Raw genomic sequence first — 20,318 nt, forward strand, 5'->3', positions numbered from 1 at the left:
AGAAAATACTGCCCAATAAATAAGTGGGCTAAAGACATAAAGACAAACTTCTCTGAAGAGGAAAGGAGGGTGACCAATAAAGACATGCAGAAATGCTCAACCACCCTAGCCATAAAAGAAATGCAAATCAATCAACATTGAGATTTCACCTCACCCAAGTTAGAGTGGCTATAATCACGAACTCTAATAACAACAGATGCTGGAGGGGATGTGGACAGAAGGGAACCTTACTTCATTGCTAGTGAGAGTGTAATCTTGTTCAACCACTTTGGAAAATAGTATGGAGGTTCCTACAAAGACTCCACATAGAGCTCCTCTATGACCCAGCAATCCCACTTTTGGGCATTTGCCTAAATGATCACAAACAAGACCATACTAAAGCTACCACACAGATATATTTATTGCAGCATTACCATAGCTAAGATATGGAACCAACTCAGATGTCCCTCAGTAGATGAATGGATCAAGAAAATGTTGTATATATACACAATGGAATTCTATGTCTCTATCTGAAACAATGATATTGCCCCATTTGTTAGGAAATGGAAAACTTGGAAAAAAATTGATTAAGTGAAGTAAGCCAGGCCCAAGAAACAGAGGTCCCATGGTTTCCCTTATTAGCAATTACTAGTGTATGTCTGAGACATGCAGAAATTGTTAGATAAGCTGATGTTAGGTGAAATGAACCCCAAGATAAGAATTCAATTTTTTTTCTGTAATTATTTCTAACGTATTTATAAGATGATTTCTTTGTTACTTTGTATGTCCCTTCTGCATGGTATAACACCTGTTTTCGCTGTATTTGATGTTGGTATAATTTGTGGAGGGGAAGGGAAAAAATTTTTTAAATATGGATACATGTGGACCCATTGCAACAATGAGATATACAAGACATTATGTCGAAAAACAAATTTTACAACTTTGGATGGGGGAAAGGCAGAGGGGGAAACGGGACGTAAGAGAGGTGAGATGGGAAGGGATAGTAAGGGGAAACAAAGGAGTATGCAACAATGCTTGATAAGAAATGTACTCATTACCTTGCCCATGTAATTGTAACCACTCTGTCTGGTATTTTCACACTTAAAAAAAAACACGAAAAACCATAAAATATAAAGTATTTTTGATAAAAAATAAAAATGACTCAGAATAAATAATCAATGCAAAAACAATCTTTACAGAAGCAAACTCTCAGAGATATTACATGACTTTGAAAAGGATAAAGTGGCTGAATTTAATATAAATTTAGAAGTATGACCATTCAAAAATATAAAAAGATATTATTTCATTATATAACCCAAAACAGAAAGTAAATGTTGTTTAGATGATTATTTAAAATACAGTCTCTTAGGTGCTGGGAGGGTGGTTCAGTGTAGAGTGCTTGCCTTGCATGCATGAGGTCCTGGGTTTGATTCCTCAGCACCACATAAGCAGAAAAAGATGGAAGAGATGCTGTGACTCAAGTAGTAGCAATAGCCTTGAGCTGAAGTGCTGAGAGACAGCACCCGGACCCAGAGTTCAAGCCCCACAACCAACAAAAATAAAACAAAAACAAAACAAAATACAATCTCTCACTTTTGTGTGCTCAACATTGTAACACTAGTGCTTCAGTCTAGGGCTAAGATTTTAGGTGTGGACATTTATCAACACTCCTGATTCAGATTCTAATTGATAAAATTTTTAATCAATGTTTTGTTATTAATTTTGCTCTTTGTAAATTCACATATACCTATAAAAAACAGTGTGGCCATCCCAATAACATTCTCAAAGTATTTCCTAATGATGACTTACAAAAAGTTGTATTATATTACAACAAGGAAAGCAATGCTATAAATAAGGAAAACCAATACATAAAAATTAATGATTAATAAAATAAAAAACAAAACATTTACCTCTATTTCTAGTATTTGAAATGTACTACATATTCGATTTATTATTTTCTCATATTGCTGTACATTTAAAACTGCCTAAGTCTATGATGTTCAACAAGAATTTTATAGACTATGAGTAGCCTTTAAAGTTACCCACTAAGATTATTATTTATGGTTCATCTCATCATTTGTATATGGCTTATACCATCATTAATTCCTCGCTAACATATAAAGTAAGGAATCCCTTAAATTTTAACAGAAACTGTGAAGTTAATGTCTTAAATCTTCACTCTGCGTCTTTACACAAACACTTTGCAATTTCTCGTTAGTAAAGTTTCTATAAACTCTGAAATGTACATACTTAGTAGTATATGACTGCTACCATGAATCTTAAATGCTTTATGGAAAAGTTTTACAGCATGCTAAATAGTCTTAATTTTGGCATATATGAGCAAATTCCCAAAATTTAACATATTTAAAACATTAAAACTTTTAACAAACCTTAACACTTTCTATAGTGTTCATAATGGCAGGTTCCTTGTACAGAATAATTGAATTCCTCCTCCTACACATCCGTTGAACAACAAATATATGGAATTATTTTGTTTTGGACATATCAATCTTGACTTTATTCTTAAATGTGTTCTTATGTAAGAAATACATGGTTCTAAAATTTCACAACAATTCTTTTGAATTTAATTTTTGTGGAATTGTCTAGTTTAAGAAAATCAATTACACTTTATATATAAAATTGTTCTCTGCTCAATTCAGTAGCACATATACTAACATTGGAACAATAAAGAGAAGAATATCCCCTGACTGAGGATGACACTCGACTTCGTGAAGCATTCCAGATTTTTAAAAGAACAGATGCTGGATAGGATGTGGACAGAAGGGAACCTTAATGCCTTGTTGTTAGGAGTTTAAACTTGTTCGAAGACTTTGGAAAGTAGTATGGAGGTTCCTCAAAAGACTACATAGAGCGCCCCTAACACCCAGCAATCCCATTTTGGGCATTCACCCAAATGATCACAAAAAAGACCATACTAAAACTACCAGCAAAACTATGTTCATTGCAGCATTATTTACCAAAGCTAAGATATATAACCAAACCCGATGTCCCACAGTAAACGAATGGATCAAGAAAATGTGTGTGTGTGTGTGTGTGTGTGTGTGTGTGTGTGTGTGTGTGTGTGTGTGTGTGTGTGTGTACTGGAATTCTATGCCTCCATCAGAAAGAATGACATCACCCAGTTTGTTAGGAAATGGAAAGGCTTGGAAAAAATTATATTAAGTAAATTAAGCCAGGCCCAAAGAAGTGAAGTAAGCCAGGCCCAAAGAAACATAGGTCCCATGGTTTCCTTATTTTCAATAACTAGTATGTGTCTGCTACAAGTAGAAAACATCATATAAGTTGATGTTAGGCAAAATGAACCCCAAGATAAGGATTCAAATGGTTTTTCTTTCTTGCGATTGTTTCTAAGATATTTATAAGATCATTTCTTTGTTGCTTTGTATGTTCCTCCTGCAAGCTAAAGCCCCTGTTTTCACTGTATTTGATGTTGGTACTATTTGTGGAGTGGAAGGGAAACACAAATCGTTTAAATAGGGATGCAGGTGGACCCATTGGAACAATGAGATGAACAAGTCGTTGTGTCAAAAAATGATTTTGGCCGGGGGTTGAGGGATGTGGACAGTGGGGGGACTGGGGTGGGGGAGGGGTTAGTGGGGGTGGGGGGTGGAAGATGGGCAGGGATGGGAAGGGGAAACAAAGGAGGAGCAAGTGGACCCATTGCAACAATGAGATGTACAAGTCATTATGTCAAAAAATGAACTTTACAACTTTGGTGGGAGGAGGACCGGATGGGGGAAGTGGGGGAGTATGGGAAGGGATGGGAAGGGGAAGCAAAGAGGAGGCAACAATGCTTGATAAGAAATGTACTCGTTATGTTGCCCATGTAATTGTAACTCCTCTGTCAGTATTCTCACAATAAAAATAAAAGAAATGTACTCAATAACTCACTCATGTAATTGTAACCCCTTTGTATGGCATTTTCAGAATTAAAAAAAAAAAGAAACATAGGTCCTATTGTATCCCTTATTTGCAATAACTAATGTATGTCTGGGATAAGCAAAGAAGGTATGGTAATGTGAAAAAAAGTAGTAGGCAACAATGCTTGATAAAAAATGTACTCATTACCTTTTCCATGTAATTGTAACTTCTCTGTATGGTATTTTCACAATTTAAAAAAAAAGGTCAAAAGCATGTGCATATTACTAGATAAGATTATGTTAAGGTAAATGAACCCCATGATAAGGACACAAGTGGTTTTTTATTTCTTCCTGTGGTTTCTAATATATTTCTAATGTACGATGTGATTTTTTATATGTGCATCCCCCACAGTTAAACCCCTGTTTTCACTGTATCTGATGTTGGTGCACTTCCATCTTGTATGTACACTTCTCTAACTTGGGGATGGAAAGGGAAAAAACAAAAGGCTTAAATAAGCATACAGTATAACCAATGCAACAATGTGACGCACAAGAGAGTATGTTGAAAAATGAACTTTACAATTTAGGAGGGGAGGGGAGGGAAGTGTACTTGTGGAGGTGGGAGGGAAGGGATCGCGGGGGAAAACAAAGGAGGAGGTAACAATGCTTGATAGGAAATGTACTCATTACCTTTTCATGTAACTGTAACCACTCTGTACAGTACTTTTACAATAAAAAATGTAAAAATGTTCTCGGATGGAAGAGAATATTTCCCCTATTTTACCCATGTAATATCGTTAACAAAGAAATTAATGCAAAATACTGTTATGAAGATATTTTGAATAAATATGTGTGTATGTGTATGTGTGTGTGTGTGCGTGCCTGCGCATTTTCGTTCTCAGAGTTTGAATTCAGTGCACCAAGGTCTCACTAGGCCATTCCTCTCTAGATTGATGAGCTACTATATAAGCTACATCTCCATTCTTGGCTCTTTGCTAGTTCATTAATTTTTTAAAATATTTTTATTACTTTTTTATTGTGAACATACTGTATAGAGGGGTTACAATTACATGGGCAAGATAATGAGTACATTTCTTATCAAGCATTGCAGCCTCCTCCTTTGTTTACCCTTCACATCCCTTTCCAGCCTCCCCCTGCCCCCCCTACCCCATCCTCACCAACCCCCACCAATGTTGTAAAGTTCGTTTTCAACATAACAACTTGTACTTCTCATTGTTGCAACGTGTCCACCTGTATCCTTAAACGACTTGTTTTTCCCCTTCTCCTCCACAAAGTATACCGACATCAAATATAGTGAAAGCAGGAGTTATACTGTGGGGGAGGGACATACAAAGCAAAAAGAAATAATTTTATAAATGCATTAAAAAATGCATTAAAGAAAAAAACATTTAAATACATATCTAAGGGTTCATTTTCCTAACATCACATTATCTGACCTTTTCTGCTTGACTCATACATATACTAGATATTGCAAATAAGGGAAACCATGGGACCTATGTTTCTTTGGGCTTGGCTTACTTCACTTCTTTGGGCCTGGCTTAATTCACTTAATATAATTTTTTCCAAGTATTTCCATTTCCTAACAAACTGGGTGATGTCATTCTTTCTGATGGAGGCATAGAATTCCATTGTAATTTTTTTAAAATAATCTCATGAATAGTTTATGTCCTGATTGGCTTCCAACGGTTATCCACAGATCTCAGTTTCCTGAGTAGACAGGATTACAGGTGTGACCAACCAGCACAAGGCTTTCAGAATAATTTATAAAGTAGAAGAAAATTGAGTTCATGGAGGCTTGTTTATCATCTCCTGCTTTTAAAGCATTTTGGAGTGATTATATGTGAATTTATTTCATTTTGGATTCTTAAAAGACAGTAAGTGATTGTATTTAAAAGTTTTAATCTTTTTTTTTATTGGTCATGTGGCATGATCTCTGGGCTTGGCCGCTGTCCCTGTGCCTTTCAGCTGAAGGCGAGTGCTCTACCCCTTGAGCCACAGTGCCACTTCTGCTTTCCTAGTGGATTATCGGAGATAAGAGTCTCACAGACTTTCCAGCCCGGGCTGGCTTTGAAGCGCAATCCTCAGATCTCAGCTTCCTCTGTAGCCAGGATTATAGGCGTGAGCCACCAGCTACTGGCTAGTTTTAGTACTTTTTAAAATGTATACTGGAACTGTGGAACAGAAGAAATTTGTCTCTCTTTAGACCTCAATTTATGAGCTCAGCTCTGAGCATGATAACCCAATGTCACCAACACTGTGTTTAGACAAAATGTGACAGAAAACAATTACCATCGGCAATAATTGGTATGCTATTATTTCTTGGACAACATGAATATTGAATTGAGAGAGTAAAGGAATGGAGAGGATTTTACCTACTTTTTTATTGCTTACTTTTGGAAATTTTGACTCATTTCCTTCCCCACTGTGTGTCTTTGGGCCATGCACTTAGTGCCTTTGGGCCATGCACTTAGTGCCTTTAATTAAAATATTTCCTAACACTAAAATGGTAATAATATTAGAATTATAGCAAATGTTTTCTTAAGAATTAAGAGAAATAAAACTTGTGAAATACTTAACATAAACTTCTAGGAATTACAATTACAATTACATGGGCAAGATAATGAGTATATCTCTTATCAAACATTGTTGCCTCCTCCTTTGCTTCCTGTTCCCTGAGATTTTTAGAAAAAAAAGGAGATAAGGTATGAAAGAACAGCATAGAAGGATATACAACTTATCACACAGAGATTAAGAACTAGCCTAAGAGATTTAGAATGCTAAAGGCAATGAGGAATAAGCCTAGTTGATAACTAGTTTTTCAATAACCAAAAATGGTTCTCTAGAACAATTTCTAGTACACCTTAGTTACTATCACTTATCCTTCCATCGAGTTATTCCTTCTATTCTATCACAACTGTTAATTAGCCTCTGCGTTTTTGGTACCATGATTAACCAAAAAGATTTCCAAATGTCACTTAGACTATCCTTCTCTCTGTGATTAGCAGTGACCACACAAAATCCTGGAATCTTTGAATTTCCAGAATAATTCTTCACCTGTCATCTAAGCACATTCCTGGCATTAGTTGCTTTGACCTAATGACCAAAATTTTTTTTTTAACAGAGTATGCTATAGTAAGTAAAGTACATGAATTAGGGACTATTGTCAGGTGTCAGTATGGAAGGAGCAATTATATATTCAAAGTATGGTTTCTTTATTTTGCATTTACTAACTAAATGGTTTTTTTTATTGTGAAAATAGTGTACAGAGGAGTTACAATTACATGGGCAAGATAATGAGTACATTTCTTATCAAGTATTGTTGCCTCCTCCTTTGTTTCCCCTTCCTATCCCTTCCTATCCCCCCCATCACTACTGCCCCCCCCCGCCAAAATTGTAAAGTTCATTTTTCAACATAACGACTTGTACTTCTCGTTATTGCAATGGATCCACCTGCATCCCTATTTAAACGATTTGTTTTTTTCCATTCCCCTCCACAAATTATACCAACATTAAATACAGTGAAAGCAGGGGTTATATCCTGGGGGGGGGGGGACATACAAAGCAACAAAGACATCATCTTATAAATATATTAGAAACAGTCACATGAATGAAAAAATATTTGAATACTTTTTTTATTATTATTATTCTAGTCCAGGGGTTTAAACTCAGGGCTAGGGAATTATTTCTGAGCTTTTTTTTTTTTTTTTTAGGCTAGCACTCTACCACTTGAGGCATAGCACCACTTCCAGTGTTTTTCTGTTTATGTGGTACTGGGGAATTGAACCCAGGGTTTCATGCATGCTAGGCAATCACCGTACCATGAAGCCACATTCCCAGAACCCTAAATGAATTTCTTAAGAAGACATTACATTTTGATTCCGTAACTATGTATCATAATTTTGTCTAGGTGCCAGAAAATGATGTAGAAAACAATATGAGAAGTCTAGTAAGGCTGGATGGAAAATGAATAACTGTCATGGTCTAGCTAGGGTACAGAGAGGCTTATGTCATGGAGCTGTTTCAACAGGCTGAGCGAGACAGCTCCTGATCCACAGCCCACCTCCAGAATGAGAGGGCCACTATGGGGTCTAGCCACATGGGGAAAATGGGCCACCTCCACCAGGACATTCAACCAGTTCATGTGAGAGAGAGGGAGAAAGAAAGTGAGAACTACACTTAAGCCCTGTGCTGGTGGCTCAGAACTCTAATCCCAACTACACAGGAGTCTGAGAAATGAGGATCATGATTCATAGCCAGCCCGGTAAGGAAAGTCTGTGAGACTCTTATCTCCAAAGATCTACCAGAAAACTGAAAGTGGTGCTGTGGGCTCAAGTGGTAGAGCGCTAGTCTTGAGCTGAGGAGCTCCAGAACAGCGCTCAGACCTAGAGTTCAAGCCCCATGACTGACAAGAAGTGGACTTCCCACTACAAAAAGTGGGCTGAATAGCAACCATTTAACTAGGGAGGATGGTAGAGAAGTCAAGCCTAGATTTCTGTGAACTTGAGATCATAAGTAGGTCACCCAGCTTCTCCATGCCTTGTTGTCCCCAGTTGCAAAACTCAACACAGTGAAGGATACCCTTCCTCATGGGAATAGGGTAATGATGAAAGAGAGCCATGTTTTGTTTCATAATCCCACACCTGTTGCCCCATTAATAACAGGGGACACCTGAGCCCTTTCCAGATAACTTCCTGTCTTATGCTCACAGAATTGTTGAGAACATTACCTGAAGGCCACTCCCTCTGTGCCTAGCCATGTTCCAGAGATGCCTCTATATAAATCCCTTGTTTCCTCACAACTGTTCTGTGAAGAGACTGAATTCCGATTATTGTCCCCCTACCCAGAGCTTTATCTGTGGTCAAGAATCGGCTGCCATGGACTAAGAGTTTGTGATAATTCATCTAAACTGATGACTGAGCATGGCTCTACATGTCTACCATCCCAACTACAGAAGACCAGGCCTGGTGGAGCATAAATGTCACAGATAGGAGGACCACCTGAGCTCAGCCCAGCCTGAGCATATATTGTTTTTTTCTCAGAAATGCACAAGACAAAAAGGTGGCTCCTCAGAGCCAGGGAGAGGAAACAAGCAGGTGGTCATGGTGCTTTCAGAGGGGTTTCTGACCCGAGTTGGGAATGGTGTTGGGGCGGCCACTCACCTGTGCTGCTGGGAGACACTGTTGGCAGCTGATCCAGGTAGAGCGAGCAGGGATGGCGGTGGCATGGCAGACATATGGGCCCAGAGCAGAGGACCAGGGGCAGGGACCAGGTCAGGGCCTTAGGCTGGCTGCGATTTGAAATCCAGCACCACAGGAAGGGGGGGAGGGGGCTGGGACATGTAAATTTCCTACTATTCTCTAAAGTTACCTTGAGTCTCTTGCTCACCACTCAGCCACCTCTACCTTCCTTAACTGCTGGTAGTGGTGTACTAAAAGAGGGAATCCAGTTGCTACCAGGCATCATGGAATGTGGGCGTTGCCACCATTCTTGTATTCCATTGGTCAGAAAGAAACATGAAAGAATGGGGGTGTGGCTAGAATCCTGTGATGCAATCAGCATGGGCAGAGTCAAGTTGACAGGGACTCTCCCAGCCCTTTTCCCATTCAGTTGGGGACAAGAGGGACACCACATTAGCTGCATGGCTGCACAGATTGTTATTTATGTCTGTTTGTTGCCAGTCCCGAACCTTGAACTCAGGATCTGGGCACAGTCTCTGAGCTGCGTTTGCTCAAGGCTGGCCCTCTACCACTGGAGCCACAGGGCTTCTGGCTTTGTTGGCACTGAAGTTGGACAGGGGTCTCAAGGACTTTCCTCCTGAGGGTGACTTTGACAATGATCCTCCCATCACAGCCTTGTAAACATCAAGAAGGACTGTTGAGAGCCACTGGTGCCTGCCTAATCATTGGTCTTGCTGATGTTCTTGGAGAGACCAGTGAGTTCCCTATCCTCAGGTTTAAGTGGTGGGAGCTGGAGCCCACAGTTTGAATCCTGGTCCTGCCACCTCCAAATGGCAGGAGATCCTAAGATACTCATTTATATCCATATGAATACAAATGGATGGGATGTATTTCATGATTGAATGGGCAGTTCTTGAATGATTCTAGGATAAAATTATACATAATTATATTATAGGACACTAATCGATTTTATTTAATATTTTATTAAGATGTAAACAATCACATTCATAAAATGGAGGAATAATGAAATACCTAAGAATTGGGCCTCACATACTATAAAGGTGCCATTTTTCTGCCAGGACTGGGATTTGAACTCATGGTCTGGGTAACACTGTTGTACTGTGTAGGAAGGGGAATCTGGCCTCCTTGAAGTCAAGAAATTCAAGTCTGTTCCTTAGGCCTGAAATCAATCCCCACGTATTCATGTACAATTTACATATATGATTTATATTTATATACATATGTTGACTCCATATTGCATTCAGTGTAGTTATTTTATTAATTTTTTGTTTTATTTATGTATTGACCATTTATTTTATTGACTATTATGGCACATAGAACATTGGTTACATTGATTACATAGGATATAGGCCTGCATATGTATTCCATTTCATATCTGACACCCAGGACATTCACAGAAAAGGAAAACGTGTCAGCATCAGCTTCTTACTCAACGATTCATTGTTTGGGAGTGCTGGTATCTGAACTCATGGCCTACAGGGCCAAATTCATGAATGGGCGAGTGTGAACACGCCTTCCTGGGGCAAACTGAGTGATAGGCTGTTCCCAGGACCTGAGATCTAGCCCAGGAGTTAACAAAATATGAACAGATTGACATGCAGATGACAGTACACTAATAAATATATATCTTTATAGAGTGCCAGAGATGTCTATACATTATTCAGTTATATAGACTACATTCCTACCAATTCTTGGGTATTTTTTATGCGTCCATGTAATTAATGTTATTGTTTTCATCCTTACACTATTAATGAAATTAATCAGTGTACTGAAATTATTGCATTCCTGTAAATAATAATATTCTTTTAATGCTTCAAAAATATTAAATAAAATCAATAAGACTCATGAAAACATGCTGTCTAATTTTATAGGAGCATCATTCACGATCAACTCATACAACTGTGACATTGACAAGAATCCATTGTTATTCCTATGGATGGGAACCAGTTTCTTAGTATCTCCTGCCATTGGTTGGTCAGATCCTATGTTGCCACTTGGGCCTATGGCTTCCCTAATAGTCTGCCAACCTTCAGCAATGCAAGGGGCAGTACCCTTTGCAACATTGTCATTCAGACCCAGGAGGGTCACCATGCAAAGGAAGAAAACGTAAAAAGGCCACATTTTTTCTGTGCATTGTTTTCCCTGAAAGGCCTGAGTGTCTAGGATCCCATCAGCAGCTGGGGGTCCAGTGGCTGCACCCCAGCCTAGAGTGATCAAAGCTGAGGTAGAATTGCCACAACCTGAATTCAAGCCATGTGCTTGAAAAAATAAAAAAAAAAACTTACATACATACATACATATATACATACAAAATATTAAAAATATTGTGAGGATCCTTGGCTTGTAATTCTTGCCATTTTTTCTGCCAGGCCTGTGATTTGAACTCAGGGTCTGGGGAAATCTGCAGTACTGTGAGGGATGGGAAGATCATCGTGTTGGAGACAAGAAAGAAAGACTTGTTCCTAGGGCCTGAATTCAAAAACAATATTCGTATACATTTTAAATACATGATTTATATTTACATGCACAGGTTTACTCATGTTGTGCTTAGTGTATTCATTTTTTATGTTTTATTTGTTTCTTATGCATTTGAGTATGATTACACATATAACATTTTTTGCATCCTATTACATGAGACATAGACTTGCTTATGTATTCTACATCATTCCTGAGGCCCAGGACTTTCACCGATAAGGAAAACAAGTGGGACAATTGGCTTTTCCACCAGGCTTAAGTTTTTGCCAGTTCTGTGACTTGAACTCAGGCTCTAACAGGCCCCCTTCATGAAAGGGTAAATGTTAGCACACCAGTCTGATGCAAGTGAAGTTACTGGGCAAATTTGAGGACCTGAGATCAAGCCTAGGAATGGCCAATATATAAACAGATAGATGTTTAGATTGCAGTGTGTGTGTGTGTGTGTGTGTGTGTGTGTGTGTGTGTGTGTATTAATAAATGTATATGCATCTACAAAGTTATACAGAGACAGACATTTATGTAGATTCTAGTGTATAATCTTATACAAAAAGTGATGTCTATATCTTATTTTTACATATTCTATTACTACCAATTATATGGTGTAAAATTATGCCTCCATTAATTAATCACGGTATACTAAATAAAGAATTAATCAATGACCTATATTTATTGCATACAATCTTATACTGGAATGAGTATCTAATTAGTAATTCAGTTAGTACATTTCAAACATTCTATTAGTATTCCTATAGATAGGAACAAGTTTCTAAGATCTTCAGCCATATGTAGGTGGCAGGCCTAGGATCGATCTCAGGGCCTAGGTATCTGGGTTGGACTCATGCTTCACTGACAGCCCCCCATACTTCATCCATGCTAGGTCACGTACAATTTTCAAGCCAAGTCATTGAGCCCTAGGAGGGTCACAGTGCCAAGGAAACAAAAGTAAACCTGTTGTGTAAAATTACCTAGTTTTCCTTCTCCATTTTTGTTGGTTTGCTGTATTTTTGCCAGTGCTGGGAATTGAACTCGGGTCCTAGGATCCCTGAATCATCTGTGGGTGTAAAAGCTGCATCCCAACCTAGGGTAATCATGGTTTAAGACACAAGGAAGCATTTTCTTACTTGAGCAAAAGTAGATCAGGGAAAATGTCTAGACTCACAGTTCCAGCCTCAGGACCTGCCACAAAAAAAAAGCCAGTAACTCCATGTGTCTGTGTATGTATACATGTATTTATATTTGTGAAGATCCAGAGTTGCTATTCAGAAAGGCACCTAGCTAGGAAATTTGCTTTGAATAGAATGAATTCTTAGCACAGAGTGTGCATTCAAGACAGTGCATGATCCGGGGCTCCCCTCACTGTTCCCAGTTAACCTGAGGGAGTCCCCATACCCCAGGCTGCTGAAGGAAATCTGCCTCATTGTTGGAACAGGCAGACAAAAAGCCTCACTTCTGTGCATCTGGATAACAAACAATTCATCCAAGCCAATTAGTGAGGATGAGTGTGCTCAGGCTGTTAAGGCTGTTAGGAAAAAAAAAGACCTCTTTGTACAACAAGCAATCTCTGTCCCCTGTGCTCTGTTTTGACTGGAAGCTTTCATTTGTGCCACCTGCCATGGCAGACCAAGTTCCCTACACCCATCCTGTCTTTGTAAGACTATATTTCAGTGTTGAAACAACCTGCTACCATTAATCCAACAGTCCTTCTGTTAGGCAATTAGGGAGCTGAACACAATGAAATGATTCATTATTGGCAACGGTGCCTCCGTGTGTGTGTGTGAGTGTGTGTGCGCATACACCGTCTTGGTGATTGAACTATGGACCTAACCACTGTACCTGAGTTTCTGCTATATAAGGACAGTACTCTACCACTTGAGCCACACAGCCACTTCAGGCTTTTTTTCTAGGGATGTGGTACTGAGGATTCAAACCCAGGGTTTCACACACACAAAGCAGTCTACCCCTAAGAAACATTCCCAGCACTCCAGGTTTCTTTCTTTCTTTTCTTGTAAATTGGAGGAGTTGAAGTCTGGGCCTGGGTGCTGTCTCTGAGCTCTTCATCTCAGTCTAGCACACTACCACTTGAGCTACAATGCCCCTTCAGGCTTTCTGGTGGTTTATTGGAGATAACCATCACAAGGAATTTCCTGCCAAGGCTGTCTTTGGACCGTGATCTTGGATAGTTTTGAAATGAGATCCTCAGCTTCCTGAGCAAGCAGAATGATAGACCTCAGCTAAAGACATCTAAGCCATGACACTTTGCTGCAAGTGGCTCCTTGGCTCAGCATGGTAGAAAATTAGCCATGAGCCCAAGAAGAAAGTCAGCGCCTATGCTCTGCGTTCAAGGTTCATGATGGAGAAACCTAAACCAAAACAATTGTCTGCAGGAGACAAGTCACTAGAGTTTAGTACATACATAAATTTGGCCCTGCCTTGGGGACATATCTGAGCCTCAACTTTCTCATCTGCACATTCATCTCACTTGTGTAGCTCTTATAAGGACCAGATTAAAGAATACAACTCGTGAAGGACTTAGCACATAGCACCCTGTGAAGGACTCAGCACTCAATACCCCATGGACAACCCAGAAGTACTCAACACCCAGCACCCCAGGAAGGACTCATCACATAGCTATATCCCACAAACTGTCATTAGAATTAGGGTGCTTTCATCAGTATCACCATTGTTTCAGATACATGCCACAAACTGCACAAGCTCACATCTAATGGTTCAAAGGGGTGTTTTGTGAGGGAGAGTCATCAGCCTCTCATAGGTTGGAGGGACTGTCCTAAGATCTTTTCCTCAAGGCTAGATCTCTACCACTTTTAGGCACAGCTCAGAGTCTACCAGACTTCGTGCCAGGGCTGAGTTTTCAACCCCGAGTGTCTGATCTCACCCCCTGAGCAGCTAGTGGTGAGCCGTCAGTGTCTGCTTCCATGATGCTGGGCTGCAGCTATTGACCTCTGGATAAGTTAGGTTAGATGACAGCCGTCAGTTTCAGACTCACAGCTTGCTCTGTGATGAGGTATTTGAAATCCTGCCTTTCTATAATTGCAGTCAGAACATTCTAACTTGTTTTTGGTTCCAGTCCTGGGGCTTGAGGTAAGGGCCTAGACAGTCCCTAAGCCTTCATGCTCAAAGCCAGTGCTCAACTGCTTGACAGCACTACTTCCGGGTTTTCTGTGCATGTAATAGTGTGAATTGAACCCAGGTCTTCATACATTCGAGGCGAGCATTCTACCACTGAGCTCCAGGAATGACAAGTGTAGAAATAGATATGTAGATTGTAACATATATATATGTATATATATATATATATATATATATACATATATATGTATATATGTATAAAACAAGACAGAGATGTCTGTAAATTATTTAATTATATATATTATATTACTACCACTTATCAATAAATTATTCCTTCCTGTATTGAAGTATTATGGTTGAATACGTAACAAAGTATTAATTGAAAATTATTCAATATAGTATAATTATTGTGTATAATTTTATAATATAACCATACAATAATGTAATTGTTACTTTACAACATTCCATTCATAAGGATGTATATCGGAATGCATTTCTTAGAATATCCTACCATTCATAGGTGGGAGTCCTGGGATTCACACCCCAGGCCTAGGTTTCTGGTTTGGGCTATGGCTTCCCAGATAGCCCACCAAAATTCAGCAGTGCAAGGTCATGTACACTTTCCGAGCCCTGCTTGCAATGCAAAGGAACAAACAATGGAAAACTGCCTCTAATACTTCCCAGTTTTAACCTTCTCCTTTTTCCCCCTCTCTTTTCTTCTTTTATCTTTTTGGTTTTGTGGTCAGAACTCTGGGTCTCAGTGCTGTTCCTCAACTCTTCAGCTCAAGGCTATCGCTCTACCACTTGAGCCATTGCGCTACTCGTGACTTGTTTCTGCTTATGTGGTACTGAGGAATCGAATCCATGGCCTTATGCATGCAAGGCAAGGACTCTATTACTGAGCTACCTTCTCAGCACTTCTCCTTTTTTTTTTTTGCCAGAGCCAAGATTTGAATTCGATTCCTAGGATCTCAGGATGAACTGTGGGTACAGAGGCTGCAACCCAGCCTAAGATGATCGAAGGTGTCACATGCAAAGATGCACAATTTTATTTCTTCTTTCCCTATTTGGATCCCCTTTATGTTTGCATCTTTTCTTATTGGTGTAGCTAGGCATTCTAATACTGGATTGAAAAGAAGTGGACAGATTGGACATCCTTGTCTTGTTCCTGAGTTAAGAGGAAATGGCTTTAGTTTTTCACCATTAAGTATAAAGCTGGCTGTAGGTTTGTCCTATACAGCCTTTATTGTATTGAAGAATGTTCCATGGATTCATAATTTTTCCAAAACCTTCATCATAAAGGGGTGTTGGATCTTGTCGAATGCTTAATCTGCATGTATTGAGATAACCATGTGGTTCTTATTCTTGCTCCTGTTGATATGATGAATAATATTAATTGATTTGTGTATATTGAACCAGCTTTGCATCCCTGAAATGAATCCTGTTTGATCATGCTGTGTGATTTTTTGGATGAGTTGTTGACTTGGATTGGACAAAATTTTGTTGAGAAGTTTTGCATGAATGTTCATCAAAGAAATGGGTCTATAGTTCTCTTTCTTTGATGAGTCCCTGCCTGGTTTTGGGATGAGGGATATGATGGCTTCATAGAATGTGTTCGGTAGTGAACTTTCTCTTCAATTTCATGGAATAGTTGGAGGAGTATTGGTGTGAGCTCTGCTTTAAAGGCCTTGTAGAATTCTGCTGTAAAGCCATCTGGTCCTGGTCTTTTCTTAGCTAGGAGGTCTCTTACTGCTGTTTCTATTTAAGTGCTTTCTATTTCAGGGCCTGTTAAGATGGTTTAACTCGTCTTGGTTTAGTTTTGGCATGTCAATATTTGCTAGGAAAAGGTCCGTTTCTGTTAAGTTCTCAAACTTATTAGCATGCAGGTTTGAGAAATATTCCCTTATAATGTTTTGAATCTTGATTGTTTCCGTGATGATGTTTCCATTCTCATCTCTGAGTTTATTTATTTGGGTTTGTTCTCTTCTTTTTCTGATAAGATTTGCTAAGAGTCTGTCAATTTTGTTAATTTTTTGGAAGAACCAACTCTTTGTTTTGTTGATTCTTTCTATAGTTTTTTTGGATTCTAATTCATTTAATTCTGATTTAATATTAATTATTTCGTTCCATCTACTGGATAGGGGTTTTTCTTGCTGCTCTTTTTCAAGGAGGTTCAGATGTCTCATTAAATTGTTCGTTTCAGATCTCTCCAATTTGTTGATGGAGGAGCCCAGAGCTATAAACTGGCCTCTGAGTAGTGCATTTTCTGTGTCCCAGAGGAGCTGGTAATTTGTGTGCTCGTTTTGTTGAATAGCATGAACATTTGAATGTCCTTTCTCATCTCTTCCATGACCCACTGGTGATTCAGCAGTGTGTTTTTCAGCCTCCAAGTGTTACCGGACTTTCTTTGGAGGCTTTTGTTGTCGAGTTCTAATTTTATTCCCTTATGTTCATAGAGAATGCAAGGTATAACTTCAATGTTTCTGAATTTGGACAAGTTTCCTTTGTGGCCTAAAATATGGTCTAATTTAGAAAATGTTCCATGTGTTTCTGAGAAAAACGTGTATTCTGATGCTGCTGGGTGAAATGTTCGGTAGATGTCTGTTAAATCTTCTTGATCTATGCAGCTGTTTAATTCTGCGGTTTCTCTGTTGAGTTTTTGCTGAGTTGATCTATCTAGTGGGGAGAGTGGTGTGTTAAAATCTCCAACAATTAATGTCTTTGGATCTACGTGGGATTTGAGGGAAAGTAGTGTTTCTTGGATAAATTTGGGTGTTCCATTGTTTGGTGAATAGATATTTAGAATCATAATATCCTCCTGAATGGGAAATCCATTAATTAGCATGTAGCGACCTTCTTTATCTGTTCCCATGAATTTTAATTTGAAGTCTATTTTATCTGATATTAGGATTGCAACTTCCGCCTGTTTATGGGGGCCGATTGCTTGGTAGATTTTGTTCGAGCTTTTAACATTGAAAATGTGTTTGTTGGTATGGGCAAGATGTGACTCCTGAAGACAGCAGATAGAAGGATCTTGTTTTTTAATCCCAGTAGACAATCTATGACCGTTAATTGGAGAGTTAATTCCGTTAATATTGATAGGTAGGACTGAGAGGTATTTGGGAGTTTTTGCCATGTTATCCAACTTCTTGGGTGCTGTGAAAACTGGGTTCTTCTTATGGTTCTTGGATTCTCAGTTTGGGTGCTGTTTCTTGGCCTTTAGTGTGGTCTTGTTGGTTTTCTATGTTTAGGACATCTTTAAGAATCTTTTGTAGGGCTGGTTTGGTGGAGATGTATTGCATTAATTTTTCATTGCTATGGAAAGTTTTTATTTAGCCTTCAGTTATGTAGGAGAGTTTAGCTGGGTACAGTATTCTTGGTTGATAGTTGTTTGATTTTAGGGCATGGCATACATCATGCCTGGCTCTTCTTGCTTTGATTGTCTCTGCTGAGAAATCTGAGGTGATTCTAATTGGTTTGCCTTTATAGGTGATTAATCTTTTCTCCTTGACAGATTTAAGGATCTTTTCCTTGGTCTGAGTTGATCCTGTGTGGATTATAATGTGACTGTGGGATGTCCTATACTTGTCTGGTCTATTTGGGGTTCTAAAAGCATCTTGTATCTGAATAGGCCTATCTTTTTGCATGTTTGGGAAGTTCTCTGCTAGGATCCTGTTAAACAAATTTCCTAGACCATAACTACTTTTTCTAGGTGCTCCTCTACACCAATTATCCTTAGATTAGGCCTTCTGATGGTGTCTTTCAAGTGTTGGATAGAGTTTTCATATTTCCTGGGCTTGTCTTGGATGGTTGTATGTTCTTTCTCTATAATATATAGGCTGTCTTCAATCCCTGAGATTGGATATTCTGCATGGTCTAACCTGCTGTCGAGTAGAGTGATGTGGGAAGGCACAGGGAGAGTTAACTAAGTCCTTATCTCAAAGCAAGAAATAGGTTGGGTTGGATGAAAGTAGAGAGAGAGAAAAAAAGAAGAAAGAGAAAGGGAAAAGAAAAGAGACCTGAAAAGTAGAAAAGTAAAAATTAATAATATTATGCAGGGTTGAAAACAATCTAGTTAGAGAAGAACGTGAATATAATGAGAGAATGGGAAGAATAAAAAGGAGATGTGAAAAACTTAAAACTAATAGTGCTTAAAATAGTATATATGTGTAAAGAGGTAGTACTGCTATTAAGGAATTTAATTCTCAGAGGTTTTGAATTGAGCAATTAATTTGTGGTTTAAGTATGTGCACAATGGGGTATATGGTCTAATAGTCAACTACGGGTATATCTGAGGATGTACAGGACAACAATTAAGTCCCATAAAGAAGACTGAAAGAGAAGAAAAGGTGAAAAGGATAAGAAAGGAAGAAAAAAAGATCAGAAGTTCAGTAGAGCTAAACAAAAAACAAAAAGATAATTTAAAAAAAGAGAGAGAAAGAAAACAAGAAGAAAGAAAAAGACACACACACATGTATCCTTAAAATAAAAATTATAAGAGGAAAAAAAAGTTACTGGAAAAAAAGTTTTTTTCAAAAAAGGCAAAAATTAAAGATTAAAAAAAGTTTTAGAAAAGAAAAAAAGGTTTTTTTCTTATGTAAGGTACCAAAAAAAAAAGAAAAGGAAGAAGAAAAAAAGTTTTTGATTTATTTTGGGAGTGGTGGGAAAAATCGTCTATATCCCTTGTGTCCATAACCAGCCTCTTTTTGGAGTCTCTGGTCGGCTTGTGGTCCTGTGGCTTGGTTGGTTTCTTACGTCAGTTTGTTCAAATAGGCAGAAAAATGCTGTGCTTTACCCAGGATTTTGTGATCCTCCTCCCAGGCTAGTTCAATGGGAGGGATATCTGTTTTGAGTATCACAAAAGAGGGAAATGGCTTTTTTCTCAAGTTTGGAGATGCTGTGCTGAGGCTAGGTTCTGGGTAGGATCTTTCAACTAACAGTAGCTTTTCCTGGGGGCTGGTTTTTGAGAAACTCACAGAGCCCAGCCTGGAGCCACTCTCAGGGTTTCTGTTTACTGAATTTCAATTGATTGTAGAGGCTGCTAATGGGAGGGACAGCCTCTGGCTCTGATTACCCAGTGAAGAAAGCCACTCCTAAGGCTCGCGCCCGAACTGGGTGACTTTTCCCTGGGAAGAGCTGAGTCTGGCAGGTAATGCCATTAAGTTCTTGTGACCTGCTAAATGACTCTAGTTTTTTTTTTCCAAGGCCTGAGTTGGAGCTAGCAGCTCAGCCGAGATTTGTCGGTATCCAAGATGGAGATCTCAGTGCTGGGGGGGAGGGTTGGCCTTCCCTCCTCTGCTCCCTGAGAAGGAGTGAATATGTCAGGCTTCTACTCATGCCGAGTCTTGGTTAATGGGTCGTCTCTTGTCTGTGAACTTCAGGATGAAGATATCCACTCCTTGTAGGTTCTTGCTGGTGTTGAGTAGAATCAGCTTGCCCCTGCATCTGACTCCTTGGTCCCGGAATCTCTGTGATTCTGGTACGGCGTCTGAGGCAGCCGCCGCAACCGCTGCTGCAGCGGCGGCAGCTGGTGGCAAGAACTGAAAGCTGTCTCCTTGCCTGGATTTTCCCTCTCTGGCCTAACTCTCTGACCTGTGATCGCACACTTGGTGTGATTCTCTGCCTTAGGACTGTTCACTGGAACTCTAAAACTGCTTTCTGTGGGAGAGCTTGGTTA

The 20,318-nt window shown here is 39.2% G+C and overlaps 1 non-coding gene across 1 annotated transcript; it reads left to right on the plus strand.

Moving 5' to 3' along the window:
• Window positions 1-2,626: 2,626 nt before the first annotated feature.
• Window positions 2,627-2,728, plus strand: LOC122099667. The gene has a single exon (XR_006145980.1). It is a non-coding gene; the product is annotated as a U6 spliceosomal RNA (small nuclear RNA).
• The last annotated feature ends 17,590 nt before the right edge of the window (window positions 2,729-20,318 follow it).

This window comes from Dipodomys spectabilis, unplaced genomic scaffold (assembly GCF_019054845.1).
Source record: "Dipodomys spectabilis isolate Male_0828 unplaced genomic scaffold, ASM1905484v1 ptg000527l, whole genome shotgun sequence".
Classification (NCBI taxonomy): Eukaryota; Metazoa; Chordata; class Mammalia; order Rodentia; family Heteromyidae; genus Dipodomys; species Dipodomys spectabilis.